Consider the following 21,659-nt stretch of genomic DNA (forward strand, 5'->3'; position numbering starts at 1 on the left):
ACTGCTGAACTGGAACTGAGTTAGAGGAAAGACTCTCAGGAAGGCACCTCCGCCTTTCTTGCCTGGCTGTGCTTGAGGGAGGAGTGAGTACTGTAATCCTCTCCAGCGGGGAAAGAATCCTCAGGCCTTTATCTCCCCTACCTATGTCCCTGCCCTGTGGCCTGTGACTGCATGGTCCTGATACTGCTTCTGTTTCTGCTGTGCCTATTTTTTCCTGCTTTAGGTGAAGGAATATTGGTGATGGGTTCAATCTTGTGAGCTTTGAAAGGTTGGGAAAGAGAACACCAGAGCTGGAACCCGTGCTACGATTTGCTGGAGACTGAACACAGGTAGGGCAGCAGCAGAGGAACTCAAGTGACCCGCATGACCTTGCCCAGCTGTAGCTGAGATGCTGAGAGATGGTGACTCATTCAATGGCTATGATGAATTTGGAAGTGAACTTGGTGGGGCAAATGCCTTCTAGAAACTGCATTAAGCTTGAACTTGATGCCCCCAGGGGCTGAGGTGATATAGGGTAGACTGTGTCCCCAGCTACTAGGGAGAAATATTTACAATTTCTATTCTTTTTTTAGTTTTTGCTTTTTGTTTTTTTTTTGGAGGCAATTGGGATTAAGTGAGTTGCCCAGGGTCACACAGTTAGTAAATGTCTGAGGCTGAATTTGAACTCAGGGCTGATGCTCTATCCACTGTGCCACTTAGCTGCCCCCACAACTTCTATTCTTGCTATATCCTCTCAGTAAATATCCTTTGTAAAAAACTAATGGATGTTAATTGATTAAATGATTTGAAGGGTATCAATGATATAAGACAGATATGAATTCTATCTTGTGATTGATATTGGGGAGAAGATTTCAGAACATGTTAGCAAACTGATAGTGCTAAAGTATCACTTCCCAACCTCTCAGAGATACTCTTTTTTTTAAAAAAAATTATTTATTTATTTTTATTTTTCAACATTCACTTCCATAGGATTTTGAGTTTCAAATTTTCTCCACATCTCTCCCCTTCCCTCACCTCATGATGGCATGCATCTTGATTACCTCTTGCCCCAATCTGCCCTCCCTTCTCTTATCCTGTTCCCCTTCTATTTTCTTATAGGGTAAGATAGATTTCTATACCCCATTGCCTGTGTATCTTATTTCCCAGATGCATGTAAGAACAATTTTTAACATTCGTTTTTTAAACTTTGAGTTCCAAATCCTCTCCCTTCCTTCCTCCCCACCCACCCTCATTGAGAAGGAAAGCAACTTGATCCAGGTTATACATGTGTAGTTCTACAAAACACTTCCATAATAGTCATGTTGTGAAAGACTAACTATATTTACCTCCATCCTATCCTGCCCTCCCCCAGTTTATTCTGTTCTCTCCTTTGACCCTGTCCCTCCTCAAAAGTGTTTGCTTCTGATTACCCCTCCCCCAATCTGCCCTCCCTTCTATCATGTCCCCCTCTTTTATCCCCTTCCCCCTATTTTCCTGTAGAGTAAGATAGATTTCCTTACTCAATTGAGTGTGCATGTTATTCCCTCCTTAAGCCAAATCCAATGAGAATGAAGTTCATTTATTCTCTCTCACCTCCTCCCTCTTCCCCTCCATTCTAAAAGCTTTTTCTTGCCTCTTTTATGTGAGATAATTTACCTCATTCTATTTCTCCCTTTCTCCTCCCAGTACAATCCTCTCTCTCTCTCCCCTTAATTTTATTTTTTAGATATCAGCCCTTCATATTCAACTCACCCTGTGCCCTCTGTCCACATATATTCCCTCCAACTACCCTAATAATGAGAAAGGTCTCATGAGTTACAAATACCATCTTTCCATATAGGAATGTAAACAGTTCTACTTTAATAAGTCCCTTATGATTTCTCTTTCCTATTTACTTTTCCATGCTTCTCTTGGGTTGTATTTGAAAGCCAATTTTTCTATTTAGCTCTGGCTTCTGAAGAATGCATTAAATTCCTCTACATCATTGAACATCAATTTTTCCTTCTCATTGATTACACTCAGTTTTGCTGGGTAGGTGATTCTTGGTTTTAATCCTAGCTCCTTTGACCTCTAGAATATCATATTCCAAGTCCTCCAATCCTTTAATGTAGAAACTGCTAAATCTTGTGTTATCCTGATTGTGTTTCCACAATACTGGAATTGTTCCTTTCTGGCTGCTTGAAATATTATCTCCTTGACCTGGGAACTCTGGAATTTGGCTATAATATTCCTGGGAGTTTTTCTTGTGGGATCTCTGTGGGATCCTGTGGGATCAGGAGATGATCAGTGGATTCTTGCAATTTCTATTTTACCCTCTGGTTCTAGAATATCAGGGAAGTTTTCCTTCATACTTTTCTTTCTTTTTCTTATCTTTTCTCTTTTTTTTTTGATACTTTCTTGAAAGATGATGTCTAGGCTCTTTTTTTGATCATGGCTTTCAGGTAGTCCAATAATTTTTAAATTCTCTCTCCTGGAACCACTTTCCAGATCAGTTGTTTTTCCAATGAGATATTTCATACCGTCATCTATTTTTTCATTCTTTTGGTTTTGTTTTATAATATCTTGATTTCTTATAGAGTCATTAGCTTCCATTTGCTCCATTCTAATTTTTAAGGAATTGTTTTCTTCAGTGAGCTTTTGGACCTCCTTTTCCATTTGGCCAATTCTGCTTTTTAAGGCATTTTCCTCCCCATTGACTTTTTGGACCTCTTTTACCATTCGGCCTAGTCTGTTTTAAGGTGTTATTTTTGTCAGTATTTTTTGTGTCTCCTTTACCAAGCTTGACTTGTTTTTCATGATTTTCTTGCATCACTCTCATTTCTCTTTCCCATTTTTCCTCTACTGTTCTTACTTGATTTTCAAAATCCTTTTTGAGCTCTTCTGAGGTCTGAGACCAAGTCATATTTTTCTTGGAGGCTTTGGATATAGGAGCTTTGACTTTGTTGTCTTCTTCTGGTTGTATGTTTTGATCTTCCTTGTCACCAAAGTAAGATTCTATAGTCTGAGTTTTTCCTGCTGTTTGTTCATTTTCCCAGCCAATTACTTGACTTTTTAACTCTTTGTAAAGGTAGGGCTCGGCTTCCAGGGTGGAGGGTGTACTGTCCCAAGCTTCAGGGGTTTCGTGCAGCTGTTTTTAGAGATACTTCTAGAGACCTGTAAGTTTTCACTTCTTCCAAGGTGGTATGATCCAAGGAGAGGTGTTTACTCCTCTCCCCGGCCCGTGTATGGTCTATGAGTGACCACAAGTACTCTTTTCTGCCCTGGAACTGTGAGGAGGGTTTCCTCTCCACTGCTGCCCTAAGCTCTACTATGCCAATGCTCCTCCTCACCCCAGGACTGCTACCCAAGACTGTGACCCAGATCCAAGCACGGGCAAAGGAACAAAATCCTGCTTCAGTGCTCACAAAGAGATCTTTGTAATCTCCTTCTGATCAATTGTTTGATCCCCTTACTGTCTGTGGGCTAAGATCTCTGGAAGCAGCTGCTGCTGCTGTACCAGGGTTATGCTGGGGCTGGGCTGGCCTGTGCTCCTCTCTCATTCAGGTCTGACAGATCTGACCTTCTACATTGTCTTTGGCATTTGTGGGTTGAGAAGTATGGAAACCACCGTAACTGCCAGTGATTCAGTCCCCTGAATCTTGCTCCAGGTTTGCTGGGGCTTGGTCTGTGCTGGCACAGCCCAAGCTAGACTGCACTCCTCTCTCAACTCGGTGCAACAGACAAAGGTTAACATTAACATTAACCATCCAGGTTGTCTTGGGCTGGAAATTTGTTTCACTCTGTCTTTTTGTGGGTTCTGCTGCTCTAGAATTTGTTTAGAGTCATTTTTACAAGGATTTGGAGGGGTTTGGGGGAGAGTTCATGAGAGTCCCTACTCTTGGCTCTGCCCCACTCAGAGGTACTCTTAGACCCTGAGGGAGAGATGTAACTTTGCCTAGGGATCCAACTTATAAGTGAGAGTGGTATTTGAGATAAGGATATTCCAGTTTCTACATGTGATTCACCTAAAACATCATTGTCTTTGGGGTTTCACATAGGAAACCAATTAGTTTTTAGCAATCACTAAAGCCCTACTTCCTAGAATATCAAGGGATGAGTTGAAGAATGGAAGACATGATGTTGGTTGTCCAGGGTGGCCTAATTTCCTTATAGCATCCCAAAATGTGACACAGACTTAGAACCAACAACTAATGAGATGAGGCTATATTACTCAAAAAAGTTGCTATCCAGTCTAAAGAAACCCCATCTGAATTGTGAGTCAGGCTGTATTATCTAAGCCAAATTACTTGTTCCTTGACGTGTTAAAATGAGGGATGGTGAAAGATACTGTGATGAAGAAGCATTACTCTTTAAAAGTGCTCCATATCCTTGAGACATTGGGACAAACCTCAGCTGACATAACTCAGAGACATTGTTCTGGGGTGTATCTTACCATTGCTCTCATCATCACTTACTCATCTGATACTGGAGCATGCTTTCTGCGGGCTTTGGAACAGCACGAGTCACAAGCCCAGAACGATAGAAACAACCATGTCCCATCCATCACAATGCCAATACAAGGGAAAGGACCCAGGCCCCACTCAGACATAGTACTCGTTCTAGTTTCTATCAGGGCACTCATTATACACTCTTAACACAAGCTCCACTCATTGAAAAATGAGATAATCTATGTAAAGGGCTGTGCAAAAATTAAAGTGTAACATAAATATTCGTATATAGGCTAGTTTAGTCCCAAATGTACCAATTCCTTTCCACCATCTGTCTTCCCTAAATATTCTGGCACAAGGACAACCAGTTGTCACTTTAGCTCCAAGTGGTAGTTTGAGGGGAAGCTGGAAATCCTAGTACCTCATTCTCCTTACAATACTGCTGGCATCATCCTCAAGGTCCCACCTGCCTCTTTTTTCTTCCTAGAAAAGACAGGAAGAATGACCATGACTTTCTTTTGAGTGGGGGTAGGGAAGTGGTGAAGTGAGATGAAGACAACTGATAGTGGTACCTGAAAAGGTTCCTTCTTGCTTAGTGTCCTAAAGAGTTACTAGTCTATTGTTTTCTGCTGGATCTGCATAGGAAAAGACCCTTTGGATTTGCCTCATTGCTTCCTTTTTGAAGACTCTCTCAGCATCTCATTTGTCCATGCCAGCCCCTGCTGGCTGGTTTTGTGACTATGGGTATGTTGCATGAGAGAGAGAGTATTTTTGGATACCAGACCACATCATGGACAGGGTCACATGGAGAAACACTGTGAGGGGGATTTGATAGGGTAACCTGCACCCTGGGTTTTCTGGGACAGGACTGATTTCAGGAAAATAAAGTGAGTTTTAATGAGGCTTTGCAAATCAATGGTCCCTGTCAAACCATGTGTCCTAATTTTTGGTATGGAAAATATGGTCCCTATGTGGTTGAGTGGGAGATGGGGAGAGGGAGTAGGCAGAAAACAATTGGAGAAGTGAGGTAAGAGTTTTTCATGAAATAAGAGCTCCACAAATGAGTTTGTGTCTGCTGCTTTTTGGAACCGATGCTGTCTTTAGTTACCTCAGGGAGGCCTCTGGATGGGGCTCAGAGGACTGTGCTTCATTCCAGGGGATATTCACCAGCTTTCCTACCAGCAGGAATTCACTCCCTTCTCGTGGAATTTTCCATGAAATCTCTATGCTTAGCTCTGACAGCCATAGGAAGCACTAGCGGAATCAAAGTATCCCAAAGAGTGCTCATTCAATGAGGCTGGAAGCGTGGCCATCTGGATAATCTCCACATGCCCATATGGCCCAGAGTGAGGAGAGAGCTTCTGTCAGCAAGTGTGCAGCTCCTCTGCCAACTCATCTAAACATAAAGCAAAGTTTAACGTTTCCTGAGAATGGGTTAGGGTAAAGAAAGGAAAGCACTCATTGCTGATATCATAAGAAGAAAAGCATTGGTAGCCAACCATAGGCCAAAGAATATTCCAAAGGGAAAAAGAGAAAAGTTTCCATGGCCTATAAATAGCCTCATGATTTCTATATTTTGAGAAATGAGTAGAATGTGCATAGCTCCTATGCTGATTGTGACAATGTCAACTAATTGCTGCTGGGACCAGGGATGTTGGGATGCTCACCCTCTACCTATCCACTAAGGGGCCCGTCTTAATTCTGGACCTATACATATGGACCAGGGTCAGTCCTAGGGGATTCTGGCCCTTAACAAGAGAGTTTGGACTCCTTTTCTTTCTTTCTTTCTTAGTCTTAAACATTCATTTTTATAAGATTTTGAGTTCCAAATTTTTTTCTCCTCCCTCCCCTTCCCTTCCCAAGACAGCATGCAACCTAATATAGGCTATACATGTACAATCATATTAAATATATTTCCACATTAGTCATGTTGTGACAGAGGAATCAGAACAAAAGGGAAAAATCATGAGAAAGAAAAAAAAAAGGAGAGAGAAAATAGTATGCTTCAATCTGCATTCAGACTCCATAGTTCTTTCTCTGGACATGGACAGCATTTTTCATCATGAGCCCCTTGGAACTGTCTTAGATCACTGCATTGCTGAGAAGAGCTAAGTCTATCAAAGTCATCGCACAATGTGGCTGTTACTGTGTACAATGTTCTCCTGGTTCTGCTCACTTCACTCAGCATCAGTCCATACAAGTCTTTCCAGGTTTTTCTGAAGTCTGCCTGCTCATCGTTTCTTATAGCACAATAGTCTTCTATTACATTCATACACCACAATTTGTTCAGCCATTCCTCAATCAATGGGCATCCCCTCAATTTCCAATTCTTTGCCACCACAAAAAGAGCTGCTATAAATATTTTAGTACATGTGGTGGACTCCTTTTCTTATACTACTCTCTCGATCTTTATACCCCACCCCTACTCCCATCCACCCTGGAGCTCTAGGGAGAATCACTTTGGCATATGTCTAGGGTCTTTCCAAAAGGAGGAAGTATAAAGGTACTCAACGTATAGTATTGTTGTTCATCCTTCTTGAAGAGGACCAATGACATCACAGGGTGATGTCTTGACTTGTGCATGAATTGGATTTAAGTGAGGCAAAGCTACTCAAAGTTGTCAGCCTCACTCTCTTCTCCAGAGTCATGAAAGAACAGTGGCAAGATAAAAGTCAAGAAGACTGGAGAAGGATGCAGTGGATGACCTTGGCCTTTCTAAATTAAGGTCTTTCTCAGGCCTCAGTTTGTCTGAGGCAACACCTCTTCAATAACTAAAGGCTAGGTAAGAATTGAGACAAAAGATGGCCTAATTTGCCATCACAAAAATATTAAACTGGGAGGAAAAGACCTTCAAAGATTTTGACAGAAACAAAAAACGATTGCAATTTACATTCATTCTAAGTCATCAAAACCTAAACAATGAGCCATAGAAGGCTAATATAAATCAGGTAAACTAGGATAACAATTTAGATCCTTTACACAAAAGATATTTTTACACAAGAAATACAAGCATGTGTTGACAAAGACTTAAGCATCTGTAATGACATACTTGAGAAGTTGAGATTTGGCACTGAATTCACAAGATTTTGATATGCAAGTATTTTGTGAGACTACTAAACTGACATTTCATGTTCCTCTCAGCTCTGCACTGTCCAAACAAATCCTTCCAGGTCCATGTCTTCTGGAAATCCAGGCCAGGGATTGGGCTCATCTTCCTGCCAATGGTCATCATCTTCTCCAAGAAGCACTGGAGTGCTGGGGACTACTTCCAATGAAAAGACAGCACTGGGTGGGTCCTGGAAGCTTCCAACATCTTGAATTTACAAGGTTACCTCCAAGCCTTCAAAGTTCATCTCAGGATTGATATTCATCACTTATACTCAGAGAAAGAAAACAGAACAGAAGAGGGAGTTAAGACCCCAAGACTCAGACTCAGGCTTGCCTAAGCCAGCACATGTGATTTAGCTGCCATGTGTTCATCACCACCATGCTACTAGGAGGAGGAAAGCACCAGCCCCTTCACCTTAATTCCAGGGAGTGGACTAAAGAGGACCAACTTGACTGTCAGATGGGAGTGTGATCTAGAGGGTTAAGCCACTCCTTTAGCAATCTACTGAATACTGACTCCTACTGACTTAGTGGTCTATTGTTTCTGATGCAGCCTTGACACAGTCTTTAGCTGTCCTGTCATGGGAATAGGAGGATCAAGTGATGCCCAGGCTTTGCTACATCATTCCAAAGTGACGAGCCCTTAAGAGTTTTGCCACCTATTTCCCTGGAAGTGGCCAGCGTGTGGGCTCAGTACTCCATGGGGTATAGGCTAAGCAGAGCTGACCAAGGAGACCTATTTTTCCTACTCTCTTTGGGTAATAAATTGCAAAATCTAAAATAAATGGATGAATATCCACATAAATATAAAATACCAAAACTGAATGAGAGAGGCAGCTAGGTGGTGCAGTGGGTAGAGCACTGGCCCTGAAGTCAGGGATATTGAAGTTCAAATCCAGCCTCAGACCAAACACTTGACACTTACTAGCTGTGTGACCCTGGGCAAGTCACTTAACCCCAATTGCCTAAACAAAACAAACAAACAAACAAAAAAACACTGAATGAGACAAGAAGTAAATAATTTAAATAGACCAGTCTCAGAAGGAGAAATAAGACAGGCCATTAAAGAAGTACCGTTGAAAAAAAGACCGTCCTCAGATGGATTCACAACTGAAATCTACTAAACTTTTTAAAATGTTGTACTGATATAGTTTCTTTTTTTACATCACCTTCACTTTCAAATATGTCCCTCCCTTTTCCTCAATCCAAAGAACAATCCTCCATAACAAAGAACAAAAGCGAGGGGAGCAATTTAGCAAAATTAATATTATCAACTGAGTTCGATGGTTTGTTGATTTTTCCATACCAATAGTTCTCACCTATGCAAAGGATGGAGGAAAATACGTTTTCTCATCTTTTCTTTAGCATCAAGCCTGGACATTGTAATTACAGTGTTTACATTTGGGATTTGTTTTGTTTTCCATTTACATTGTCATTGTACATACTATTTTCCTAGTTTTGCATGCTGCACTTTACATCAGTTCATATAAGTCTTCTCAAGCTTCTCCATATTCTTCATAATCATCATTTCTTACAACATAGTAATATCATATTACATTCATCTACCAAAATTTATTTAGCCATTCCCTAAACTATTCTACCCAACTTTTTAAGAACAAATATAGTCTTTACTGTATAGATTATTTCAAAACATAGAGATGTTTTAATGGTAGCCTAAAATGGTAGTCTCATGGTATTGATCCCTACATCAAACAAGGACAAAGGTGAAAAAGAAAACTATATTCCTTTATCATTAACAAACACAGACACAAAATAAATAAAATTAATACAAGTAGAATGGCAGCAGTACATAAAAGAAAATTATCTATCATGACTAAGCATAATAAAATGGAATGCAGGAATAGTTAAATACTAAAATATAATCAATCAATAAGCACTTATTAAGGTCCTATTATGTGCCAGCCACTATGCTAGGTGTCAATAGGAAAACAAAAATGAAATAGGCCTTACCCTCAAGGAACTTACATTCCATCAATAACAGTGTAATAAATAATATCAACAAAAGAAAAAATAAAGACCTAATGATTATGTCATCAGATAAAGAATAAAACCTTTAAAAACAAAATATAGCATTCAGTTATATTTAAAAATCTAATATGAGAAGAGAAAACTATGGCAGAAAGTAGATATTGGAAACTATGCACAAATATTATATTCAATGAAACAATAGTAGAAGCATTCTCATCAAAAGAAGTGTTGAACAGGATATCTATTTTTGTCATTCCTATTTAACAGTTTTAGAATTCATAGCAAAAAGCCATAAAATTAAAGTAATAAACATTAGGAACAAATGCATTAAAAAAATCTCTTTTGCATAACTAGAAAATTCAAGACAATTGACAGCAACAAAATATTAATGGAGGTAATAAATAACTGTGGTAAAGTAATGGGATAAAAGATAAGTCTGCAAAAATCATCTAAATTCTAATACATTGCCAATAAGACTAAAAGGATACTGATAGAAACAGGATTACCTTTTATAATAAAGATAAAATGCATCAAATATGCACTTTGATGCATACCAAGACACAAAAAGGACCTATACAATGACAACCGAAAATTAATTCAACAGAAATCAAGAACATGTAGAACAAATGGAGAGCTATCCCTTGCTAATGGTTATGTCAAACAAATATAACAAAAATGTTAATACTTCCCAAATTATTTTTCATAATTAACAAAATAACAATTGATTATTTCACTGAATAAGATAAAAGTATTATAGAATTTATATGGGAAAAAATAGACAGGCAAGAATGTGAAGAACTATATTAGCAGAGTGGGACTAACTCTACTCTATCTCAAAATATATCATAAATTATAATTATTAGAACTGTCTGGTACTTGAAGTAGAAAAATATAGAAGCATGTAAATTAACTGGAACAAAGTAAATAATCAAAATCACTGATATGCAATAAACCACTCAATTTGTATAGCTTAAAAATGCTTTCAGTGTACAATATGTCCTCCATTTACTGCAATCACTTGTTTTACATGATTTGGATTGTATTCACAAGATTTTGACAGATATTATTTCATTCTTTACCATGAAACCGCTCTTTTTTATGTTAGATATTAAGTGTACTTTTGGCAAACATCCATTTTTCCAAGTGTACTCTTGATTACAGTCTATGAGTTTTTAATGGGGTTGAAATCAAGTGAGTTCCAAGGCCATTAAAGTATGTTTATCTCCATCTCTTGGATAAATTCCTTAACTTTTCACAACATGTGGAATCGGGCAAGGTTGCAATACAGTATTTCATCTCCACTTGGGAATTTCTATAATTCCAAAAACATTTTGCTTCTCAGTATATTATTATATTTATCAGAGTTCATCAGATCTTCAACAGGAACAAGACTTCTAGACTCACTGGAAGTAAAAAAAATCCCCAAAGCATCTTTTGGGGGTAGGTATTTTACAATCTGATGAAGATGTCTACACATTACAGACTCACCTGGACTTCTTTTGATAACAATTCTGGTATATCTTTGAATGGAAAGTGGAGTTTCTTCAGTAAAAATGGCTTTTTCCCTCAATTTAAATCTGAATTATCTTGTCTATGACATGCATTTTTTCTTCATAACAACAGTTAGTTGTTTGTTTTTACTGGTCTTCTTCCTGTTCTTCCAATTTCAAGAAGCTTATTGGCTTGTAGAGGAATCAACAACAACCCTTCTACTTGTCAGGTTCCTCTTTGTTTTCTGAGGATCAAACAGGCTGTTTCTCAGCAATAACTTGTCAGTTCTTGGCAATGTTGGGGGAGGGAGGGTAGAGTTGTGGGTGACCCTATTGTTCTTTACACTTTGATGTGACTGATTCTGTTTCAGTGTGGGCTTGAATGATCTTTGAAATGTGATACAAGGTAAAGTCATCAGAACCAGGTATATATACTTGCCACTTACAAAGTCACTGGAAATTATAATTTAGGGTGAGAGAAAGTAAGCAAGGTCCTCAGCCACAAGTGGGTTACAAAAACAAAAACAAAAGCAAAACCAATGCCAGAGACAGCAGAACGTTAGGCAGATTTAGAAGGGCACACAGACCAAAGACCTTTAAAAAATATTTTTAAGCCACTTGCCCCATTCATTAGTTCTATTTTATTAAATGCTAAGGATTTTATGTAAGATTTTATTTGTACTATCTACAGTGGTCTCTTCCTCCTCAATACATGTGGGGCCTTCAGAAATACTATGCTAGGTTCAAGGTATTCTGTGGCTGCAGTTTAGTTCCAAAAGAAAAAAAAATTGAAAAAGGGAGGACTGATTGAATATTTATCTTTTTTTAAATTAGAAAGCCAACAAATAAATCCAAAATAAGCACAAAAGAGGAGATACTGAAAAGTAGAGGAGATAAATTAGAAATCAAAAAGACTATAGAAAAGACAGCCAAATCTAAAAGGTGGTGAAAAAGACTAGCAAAATTGATAAACCTTTATCTAACCTCATTAAAAAGAAGGGAACAGAAAATCAAATCAACAAAATAATAATTGAACAAGGTGAAATCACTACAGTACCAAAAGAAATTTTAAAAAATTATCAGAGCTTACTATACACAGTGATATACTAACAAAACTGAGAACACAAAATAGAGGAATACCTTCAAAAATATAAAATATTCGTACTAACAGAAGACAAAATATAGAGACCTTAAATAATTTAATCTCAGAAAAGGAAACTGACTAGTTGTAAAGGAATTACTGAAGAAAATAAATTCCTGTTCAATGGATTCATAAAAGAAAGTTTTCTACCAGGCTCTTTTATGAAACAAATAAAGTCCTAATACTTATGTTGAGGTCAGATTTGGGAGAGTGGTTCAGGTGTGGAAGAATTCACTGAGACTACTTTCTCTTAACCAAAGGGAGCTTTATTGACACAAAAGCAGTGGGCTAGCCCTGGAAGAAGGACTAGCAATTTATAGAGGGACAGGGGTCTATTTTTGTGAGGACAGGATGAGGAAGACAGTTGCTTACAAGATAAGGAGGAATTGTCATGACATAAGATGAGGAAGATGGATGACAGGATAGGGGACCCAGGATAAGGAAGATGGGAAAATTTATGACTCAGGATGAGGGAGACAAGGAATTTTATGGTCCAGGATAAAGGGAAGTTTTATGATATCTCAAGATAAGGGGAAGAGACTTTAGGATGCCCTCAAGCTCAGGAGGGACCTCACAAGATACTGAAAAAACAACCATTAATATTCTTTTAGCCCTTAGGCCACTATTTGTATCCACATCACTTAGACTAGCAAAAGAAAGAAGAAAGACTATAGAGTAACATTATTAATGAATATTTATTAAAAATTTTTTAAATCACATCTTGTCAAACAGACCTTTCCTCTACATCAAAGCATGAACAATATTTCCCATCTAGGAAATCCAACATGTGGAACCTTGGTAAGCCTTCTTCTGGCTACGAATGACTGAGGGTCTGGCAGTGTGGAGTGACAAAGAATCTTCTGATTTGCTGAGGAACCAGAAGGACTGATGATATAGGAGGCTGAACCAGAATTGAGTGTGAATACAAAAGATTAGAACAGATTACCTCTACCTCTTCCCTGAAAGTTTTCTAGGATTGCGGTGAGGTGCTTGTGGCAGAATGGGGGTTGCAGGGAGTTAGTAGCCTTATCTCCCTATCTAGTCACTATGTATCCATGAACACACAGTGTTCTCTGTTTATTTTTTCTTTAACTCAGGCGAATGGATATCCTGAAATGTGAGTGCCTAAGTCACCAGGAGATCCACCAAAGCCACCCAATGTTCCACAAACAACCAGAGTCTTGAGAGAATGGCAGCAATAGTTGAGTCTAATGAAGAGTCCATCACACAAGCAACCTGCTTGACCCAGACCAACTGAAGACTGACCTATCAGTTAAGACTTCATACAAGGAGTCAGTTCAGCTAAACAAAGGAGTAAGTCTACTATTACCCACGTATTGCCCCACAGCAAATTCGGTAATGACTCTGCAAAAAAAAAGAGAAAAGACTACCCAGTGTCAGAAGTTGTAAGGTACACAGCAGTCCAATGTATTCACTAAATGTAAATCTCACTACCTTTGCACTTTAAATCTGAGCCCATTCTCCCCAAGAACATTGCATGTGTCAGAGAAGGGTGTACACCATGGTTTGGGGTGGGGAATGTTTTGTAACTACTGTTTATTATATACCATCTCAGTAAATACCTTTTTTCTAACAGCTAACTAATGTCAACTGGTTGATCAATATTGAGGGAGCATACCAGACGGGGTCTCATGAGTAACAGTATTAGAAGCTACAAGCTCTCAAGGTTACCTCTAGAATCCAGAAGAGAGCAGTAACCAGCCACCCTCTGGGAACCCAGCCTGCCAGTTCAAGTGGGAGTTAGAAGAGTGAGGACAAAGGGAGCACTTCAGAGTTTAAAAAAACAAGCTGAATTGTATTCAAGTCTCAAGGTAATATATATAAGCCTCTTTTTTCTGTTCTTCATTGCAAAGTAAATGTTATTGTTCATTGATATTTGTCAATTTTGTAATAATAAAAAAGAAATTTTAGAAAAGTATTGCTTTGTGAAAATTTTAGGAAAATACTATCTTCCTTTGCCAGGTGAGTATTCTATACAGATGACAGGTCACACACATATGTTACAAAAATATTCACTTTTCTGACTCTTTTCATGAACCAGTATCAAAGAAAGATGCTATAGAGACATCATTTCTGAATCCTTCGCTAAGAATCATTTCTGCCTGAGATGGAGAGTTTACACAGTATTTTTCTTTCCTCCTTTAAAAAAGGACACAAACTGGCAAATGTCAAGGCAGGGCAAAGTTATTTACGAAGTTTGTTGTAACGTAAAAATCACAAGATGGAGATTTGTGATTCTTTATTGAACTTGATTATAAAAGTTTTTATTGAGCATTGTCAGAGTTGTAAGCTGGGGAGAGACATTAGATTTACAACTCAGTCTTAAATAGGCAATAGCAGATATAAAATCTGGAATTTAATATCATCTCAGAGAATGTTAAATTGAGGGTCTTAGCAGTTTATACTTTATGAACTGGCACATTGTATAATGCAAATGCTATATTGATTTTTGACAGGAAAGATGTCTCTAAAATGGATTTGAGGCATTTCCAATTCCATTTTATTCTAAAGGCATGTTTTAAACTAAGGACTCTTCCTTTCCATTTAGTGGCAGCTGCTTAGCTGAAGAAAGGAAGAAAATAGCTTTGTGGAACTTCATTCTGGTGAATATACTGGGGTCACTTTGCAGGCTGAGAAGAAAATTAAGAAAACATATTGATTGAATTGTCATTTATCAAGTTTGAACTGATAGGATTTTTTGTTTTGTTTTGTTTTGTTTTGTTTCGACAGGACTCTCAATCTCAGAGTTTTGTGCAAGACCTACTTTCTTTAGGTTACTTTTACAGGGAAGAGGTGTCAAGAGAATAAGCCTCTTTTGTGGTGGGTGATGTTCTTTTTTTCTCATAGTCATTGCTTGTATAGGTTTTCTCATCTTCTTTCTCACCTGACAGTGTATCCTTTCTTTATTTTAGCAATAACAGGGTATATAAACAATGTTCTTTTGGGCTGTTGCCTAGTCTGCTAGGCTTTGTATGACAAGGTCAAGGGAATGTGATTTCTCTGATGACCTCGTGTTTTAAAAAGACATATTCAAAATGTGTAAGCTAAGGCATATGACCAAGGATAAATATTTTTAAAGAAGCATAAGCTGGAGTTTGTATAAATTGCTCAGAAAAACAAAAAAAGGATATTTATGCTTTTTTAAGAGTAAGAAGGCAAACAAGGAAACAATAAACCCACTGCTAGGGAAGATGGTATGTTGTTTTTTTTTATTGCTTTATTTAAAAAAATTTTTTAAATTACTTTATTTATTTTTAGTCTTCAACATTCACTTCCATAAGATTTTGAGGTCCACATTTTCTCCCCATCTCTCCCCTCCCCCACCCCAAGATGGCGTGAAATTTGATATAGGCTCTACATTATACATTCATACTAAACCTATTTTCACATTAGTCATGTTGTAAAGAAGAATTATAACCAATGGGAGAAATCACAGGACAGAAGAAACAAACAAAAAAAGAAGAAAAAAAGAGAGAGAGCAAATAATATGCTTCGATTTGCATTCAGACTCCATAATTCTTTTTCTGGATATGGACAGCATTTTCCAAAAGATAGTATATTGGTAATAGATAATGAATAGTCCTAGCACAATGTCTTGCACCCAGTAGGAACATTACTTGTGCCATGCCCTATGCCTTGAACAAAGCAGAACAATCTACTAAATGTTTGTTGACTGTATGAATGACAGTGAGAAAGCCACTGGAATTTATTAAGGTGATGCTATGGTCATATCTGAGCTTTAGCAAAATCACTTTGGTAACCAAGTGGAAGATGGAGTAAAGCAAGGCAAGACTTGAGGCAAGTGGCCATTTAGAAAGTTACTGCAGTAGTCCAGGCAAGAGGTGACAAGGACCTGGACTAGGATGGAGGCTGTGTGAGTAGGCAAAAGGAGACATAAGTAAGAGATATTGTGAAGTCAGAGATGGTAAGATTTGGCAACTGACTGAATATATGGGGTAAGTGAGACTGAAGAATCGAGAATGACACTGAGGTTGTGAGCCTGGTGGTATCTTCAAAAGTAATAGGGACATTCAGGACAGGGACAAGTTTGGGAGAAAAAAGAATGAGTTCTGTTTTGGACGTTTTGAGTGAGAGATGCCTATGGATTATCAAGTTTAAAATGTTTAACAATTGGTGATGCAGGACTGGTGCTCAGGAGAGAGATTAGGGTTAGAGATAATAGATCTGTGAATTATCTACATTGATAATTAAACCCCTGGGAGCTGATGAAATCACTAAGTGGGCAAATTAGGAAGACAGCCCAGGACAAAGTGAGTATGTCAATAAGCATACTAACAACACTCATTGAGTACATCAAGGATGAAGTCCAGCAAAGGACCCTAAGAAAGAGCAATCCAACAGAAAGGAAGAGAAGAGAGAAGTGAAATGAAAACCTAGAGAAGAGAGAGTATTGAGAAAGAGGTGACAAACTGTCAAATATAGAGGACTGAGAAAAGGTCGTTAGATTTGGCAATTAAGAGATTCTTGATAACTTTGGAGAAAGCATTTTCAATTGAAAGTTGAAGTTAAAAAGTCAGATTGCAGAGGGTTTAGAAGATAGTAGAATTGTTGAGAAGAGGATGTGGATGGACTGAGCATAGACACCTTTTTCAAGGAAAAAGAGAGGGGAAAAATAGGACACTAGCTAGTGGGGATGGTTGGACCAAATGTTTGCATGTAGTAGGAAGGAACCAGTAGAGAGGGAGAGATTGAAAATAAGTAATAGAGTGGAGATAACAGAGGGGGCAATCTGTTGGAGGAGATGGGATGGAATAGGATCACTTGAACAAGTGGAGGGGGTTAGGCTTGGTAAGGAGTAGGGCCACTTCATCATGTGAAACAGGGGTGAAGAAGAAGAAAATGGCAGAAGGCATTTTAGTGATAGTAAAGGAGAAAGAGAGGAGAAGAGAGAGATCACAGTGAATGGCCTCAGTAAAATATGAGGCAAGAGAGTATAGGGGGAGGGGGAGCCATGGGAGGTTTGAAGAGAGATAAAAAAGTTTGGAAAAGCTGCTGTGGAGAGTGGGATTGTGAATTGATAAAGAAGGTACAGTAGGATTGCCTAATAGCAATGAGAGCCCACTTGAAGTCACGTAACATAAATTCTGAGTGGACCCAGTAGTAAGATAATTCAGCTTTCCCAGTCTCAACTCCTTGGTAAACTACTTCAACTCTACATCATCCCCTACTCTCAAATCCCTTTGACTCTGTTCTATCATTGATTCCTCCTTGTCAAATCCTAACCCTGGATTACTCTCACCACCCACTCCTTCATTCTTTACTAACATGTTATTGAGCTGAACTGGAGAAAGTCCTAAAACTACACTGATTGTATACACTACAAATATATGTTGTCTAATTTCAGCTAGACCCTTACAAACAGCAAGGCATTCTTTCTACTCTTTCCTAGTTTATTCTATACCCCATTAATCCCAGAGGCTGTTCCATAACTTCTCTTCTTTCCTCAAGGCTCTCATGGCACCCTCTACCTACACTCTGGGCTGAGGACTTCCTGTCATACTCCACTGAAAAAAAATGACTCATTTTAAATGAGGCTATTCATGAAGAGCTTCCTCTTCTCCTTTCCCCCTTAACTCACATCCCCTTAACATCATATTCTATGATCTTCTTTTCTAGTCTCTAATGAAAAGGCAATCATTCTACTTGCCAAGATCAACCCCATTCTATGCACCTTTGTTCCCTTCCCTCCAATCTTCTCCAGCAGACCACCCCCAATATCATTCTGACTCTCTCTCTAATCTTCAATTTCTCCCTGTGTACTAATTTCTTCCTTGCTCCTTTCCTCTAGCCTAAAAAAACAAACAAAAACAAAACAAAAAACCTCACTTGATCTTTCCATCCCCACTGCAATCTTATTTCTATTCCACTCTCTCCTTGAAAAGGTCACCTATAATAGGAGCCTCCACTTTATCTCCTCTCACTCCTTCTTAACCCTTTATAATCTGGCTTTCGACCTTATCATTCCACTAAAACTGCTCTCTCCAAAGTTACTAATGATCCAATGGCCTTTTATTAATCCCTGACCTCTCTGCAGCCTTTGATACTGTTGATCACTCTCTCCTCCTTGATACTCTCTTCTCCCTAGGTTTTCAGGATACCATTGTCTCCTGGTTTTCGTCCTACTTATCTGATCACTCCTTTGTCTCCTTTGCTGGATCTTCCTCTAGACCACGCCTCCTAAATGTAGGCATCCCCTCAGGACTGTATGGGTGCTTAGTCCTCTTCTCCTTTCCCTCTATACCAGTGCTTCTTAAATTGCGGGTCATGACCCCATAGGGGTCACGTAACTGAATGTGGGTCACGAAAAATTTGGCAAGAGTAAAAGGTTTCTGAACACACCGAAAATTAATTCAAGGGGGCAGTTAGGTGGCACAGTGGATAGAGCATCTGCCCTGGAGGCTGGAGGACCTGAGTTCAAATCTGGCCTCAAACACATAACACTCACTAGCTGTGTGACCCTGGACAAGTCACTTAACCCCATTGCCTAGATTAAAAAAAAAACTAATTCAAAATCAAACATGCAATGAATCCGAGGTTTTTCTGGCAGCTGCTTGTATTATGTCATGTGACTTCACTGCAGCCTTGGTTCTGAACACACAGCATGCACACTTTGCACTACATATGCCATCATGCCACACAATACCAATGAATGTTGCCAGAAACACCTCAGCCCAGATTCGAGACTATTATATGTTATGAATTACAGTGTTTTTACTGTACATACAAAATCGTTAAATGAATTTTGGCTTGGGATTAGGACAGAATTTCCAACAATTTCTGAAATGGCCCCAAACATACATCTGCCATTTTGTACTATGTATTTATGCAAAGCGGTGTTCTCAGCATTGACGATTGTAAAAATTATATATATATATAATTATATTATATTTTTTAAATCATATGATTTTAAATATGGGATGGAATAGGATCACTTGAACAAGTGATATAGGAATAAAAGATATATAAATAAAATTTTAAAAATGTAATTATAAATATATATTATATAATATATAACATAACCACATAAAGTATATAATATAATATATATACATAAATTACAAAAAATATCTATCAACTCTGAAAAATGTTGAAGATACTTTAATTCTGAAGTATCAAGTATTCACCAAGATTTATTTCTTTATATAAAAATAAACAAGCACATCCATCTCATTAGTATGAAAATATCTTTCATCTTTAATAAATGGTAAAATTATATGCATACCAAAGAATTGTTTTAAAATAAATTTCTTTATGATTTATTATCAGTAAATGTTTGATTTGTATACCTATTTGATATACCTATACACCTGGGGTTGCATAAAAATTTCTTGGGCAAAAAGGGATCTTGAGTGGAAAAAGTTTAAGAAGCCCTGCTCTATACTACTTCACATGGTCATCTCAATAGTTCCATGAATTAAATTACCACCCTACTTATGATTCTCAAATCTACTTTTCCTGCCTCAATCTCTTTGCTGACCTCCAAGCTCAAATATCCAACTGCTTTTCAAGATATCTCATCCTGGATGTCCATTTGACATCTGAAATTCAATATGTCCAAAACAGAACTCATTATCTTTCCCCCTAAACTTCCCTCCTCCCCTCCTATCTTCCCTATTACTGTAGAAAGCGATACCATTCTCCTAGTCCCTCAGAATCCCAACCTAGGAGTCATCCTGGATGCCTCACTATCTCTCATTCCCATATATCCAATCTGTTGCCAAGGCCTGTCATTTTCACCTTTGAAACATCTTTCCTATATGCCCCTTTCTCTCCTCTGATTCTGTCACCATCTAGTACAGGCCTTCATCACCTCACATTTTGATTACAGCAACAGCCTGAGGGTAGGTCTGCCTGATTCAAGTCTCTCCCCACTTCAATCCATCCTCCATTCACACACCAAAGTGATTTTCCTAAAGTGCAGGTCTGACCACTTACCTCCCTACTCAAACTCCAGTGGCTTCCTATTGCTTCCAGGAACACATACAAAATATTCTTTTTGGCATTCAAAGCTTTTTATAACCTGGCCCCCTCCTACCTTTCCAGTCTTCTTACACCTTACTCCCCCAACATGTACTCTTCAATCCAGTGACATTGGCCTTCTGGATGTTCCACAAAAAAGACACTCCATCTCTCAGCTCCAGGTATTTTCTCTGGCTATCTCCCATTCTTGGAACTCTCTCCTTCCTCTGCCCTGACTACTGATGTCACTGGCTTCCTTTAAATCCCAACTAAAATCCCATCTTTACAGGAAGCCTTCCCTAATCCCTCTTAATACTAGTTATTTCCTTCTTTTCATTATTTCCTATTTATGCTGTACATAGCTTGCTTTGTATATATTTGTTTGCATGTTGCCTCCCCTTTCAGATTGTAAGTTTCTGTCTTTTGACTCTTTTTGTTTCCCCAGTGCTTAGCACAGTGCCTGGCGTGTGGTAGGTGCTTAATAAATGTTTATTGAATGAATACTGATTATAGTTTTTACTGATCATTATGTAATCTAGGGAGAATTACTAGATAATCATTGGAAATTTATCAGCATATTTTCTTACTTGTCCCATCTACTAATTACATAATTTTGAGAAACATGGAAAAATAATTAAACATTAGATTATATCTATGTGTAAGATAAGTTTTTCAATTGTTGTAAAATGTATAAAAACTTTTCATTCCCACATCTAGAATCTTTTCACCAAGCCATTGAGGACAAAGAAAGCTGTGAAGCATACTGAGGATAGATCTTATAAGAGACCTCAGACCACCAGCCCTTCTGCTAACCATCAGAACATTAGATCTTGGATTAACAGAGCCCAATTTAAAAGACCTTTCCCTCTAGGAGTTGATATGTAGGTCCCTAAGAGATATTGTCATTTAGGCTCACCTTAACAAATGACTCTCTAGTTTTAAGTGAATTGCTGTGTATCCTCTTTATGATCAAAATCACAGGATGTGATTATCTTTTTTTTTTGTAATTGTTAATTTTTCCATTGTATTTGCCTCAGAAGGAGGTAAACTGGTAAGCGAGGAAAAGAACTGGGTGTTTTTAGAAAAGATGTATTTTAGTGACTACAAAAGATGAATGTTTTCAACAACTTGGTATTTAATGTGAACTTGAGAAACAACTCTACTCTGTTTTAAGATGCAAGCAATAGAACTTGCTGTGTGAAGTGGGATTTCTTGGGTCTGCAATTTTAGTCTGATCTCCATTTGAATCCAGGCAAAAGTTGAGTCAATAGCTCATCAGGAAGAGGAAGCTGCCAACAGCTGCGCACACGAAGTACTTCCAGTCACCTCCAAAGGTTACATTCAGCCAAGTGGGCACAGACTGCTAGGAAGGCTGAAGCCTCATAATGGCAAGATCCTCCTGACTCAGTTTTCCCATTGTGCTATTTCTCTTCTAAATGGGAAAGTTTCCTACCTGCTAAGCATGGATGATACCCCTTGAATATGTGATGTTCTGATACATAAATGAGCTGTTCCAAAAAGTAT

The 21,659-nt window shown here is 38.3% G+C and overlaps 1 long non-coding RNA gene across 3 annotated transcripts; it reads left to right on the forward strand.

Annotated features, from left to right (window-relative positions):
- Window positions 1–14: 14 nt before the first annotated feature.
- On the forward strand, window positions 15–21,085 carry LOC114029321. 3 transcript variants are annotated; one of them, XR_003567469.1, is made up of 5 exons: window positions 15–83; window positions 224–329; window positions 13,232–13,448; window positions 13,732–13,966; window positions 14,886–15,335. It is a non-coding gene; the product is annotated as an uncharacterized LOC114029321 (long non-coding RNA). The 3 variants fall into 3 exon arrangements; XR_003567468.1 differs by adding an exon at window positions 20,853–21,085 and having other exon boundaries at window positions 17–329; window positions 14,886–14,975; XR_003567467.1 differs by having other exon boundaries at window positions 19–329.
- Window positions 21,086–21,659: the final 574 nt, after the last annotated feature.

This window comes from Vombatus ursinus, unplaced genomic scaffold, assembly GCF_900497805.2.
Source record: "Vombatus ursinus unplaced genomic scaffold, bare-nosed wombat genome assembly UNPS02014926.1, whole genome shotgun sequence".
In the NCBI taxonomy this organism is placed as follows: Eukaryota; Metazoa; Chordata; class Mammalia; order Diprotodontia; family Vombatidae; genus Vombatus; species Vombatus ursinus.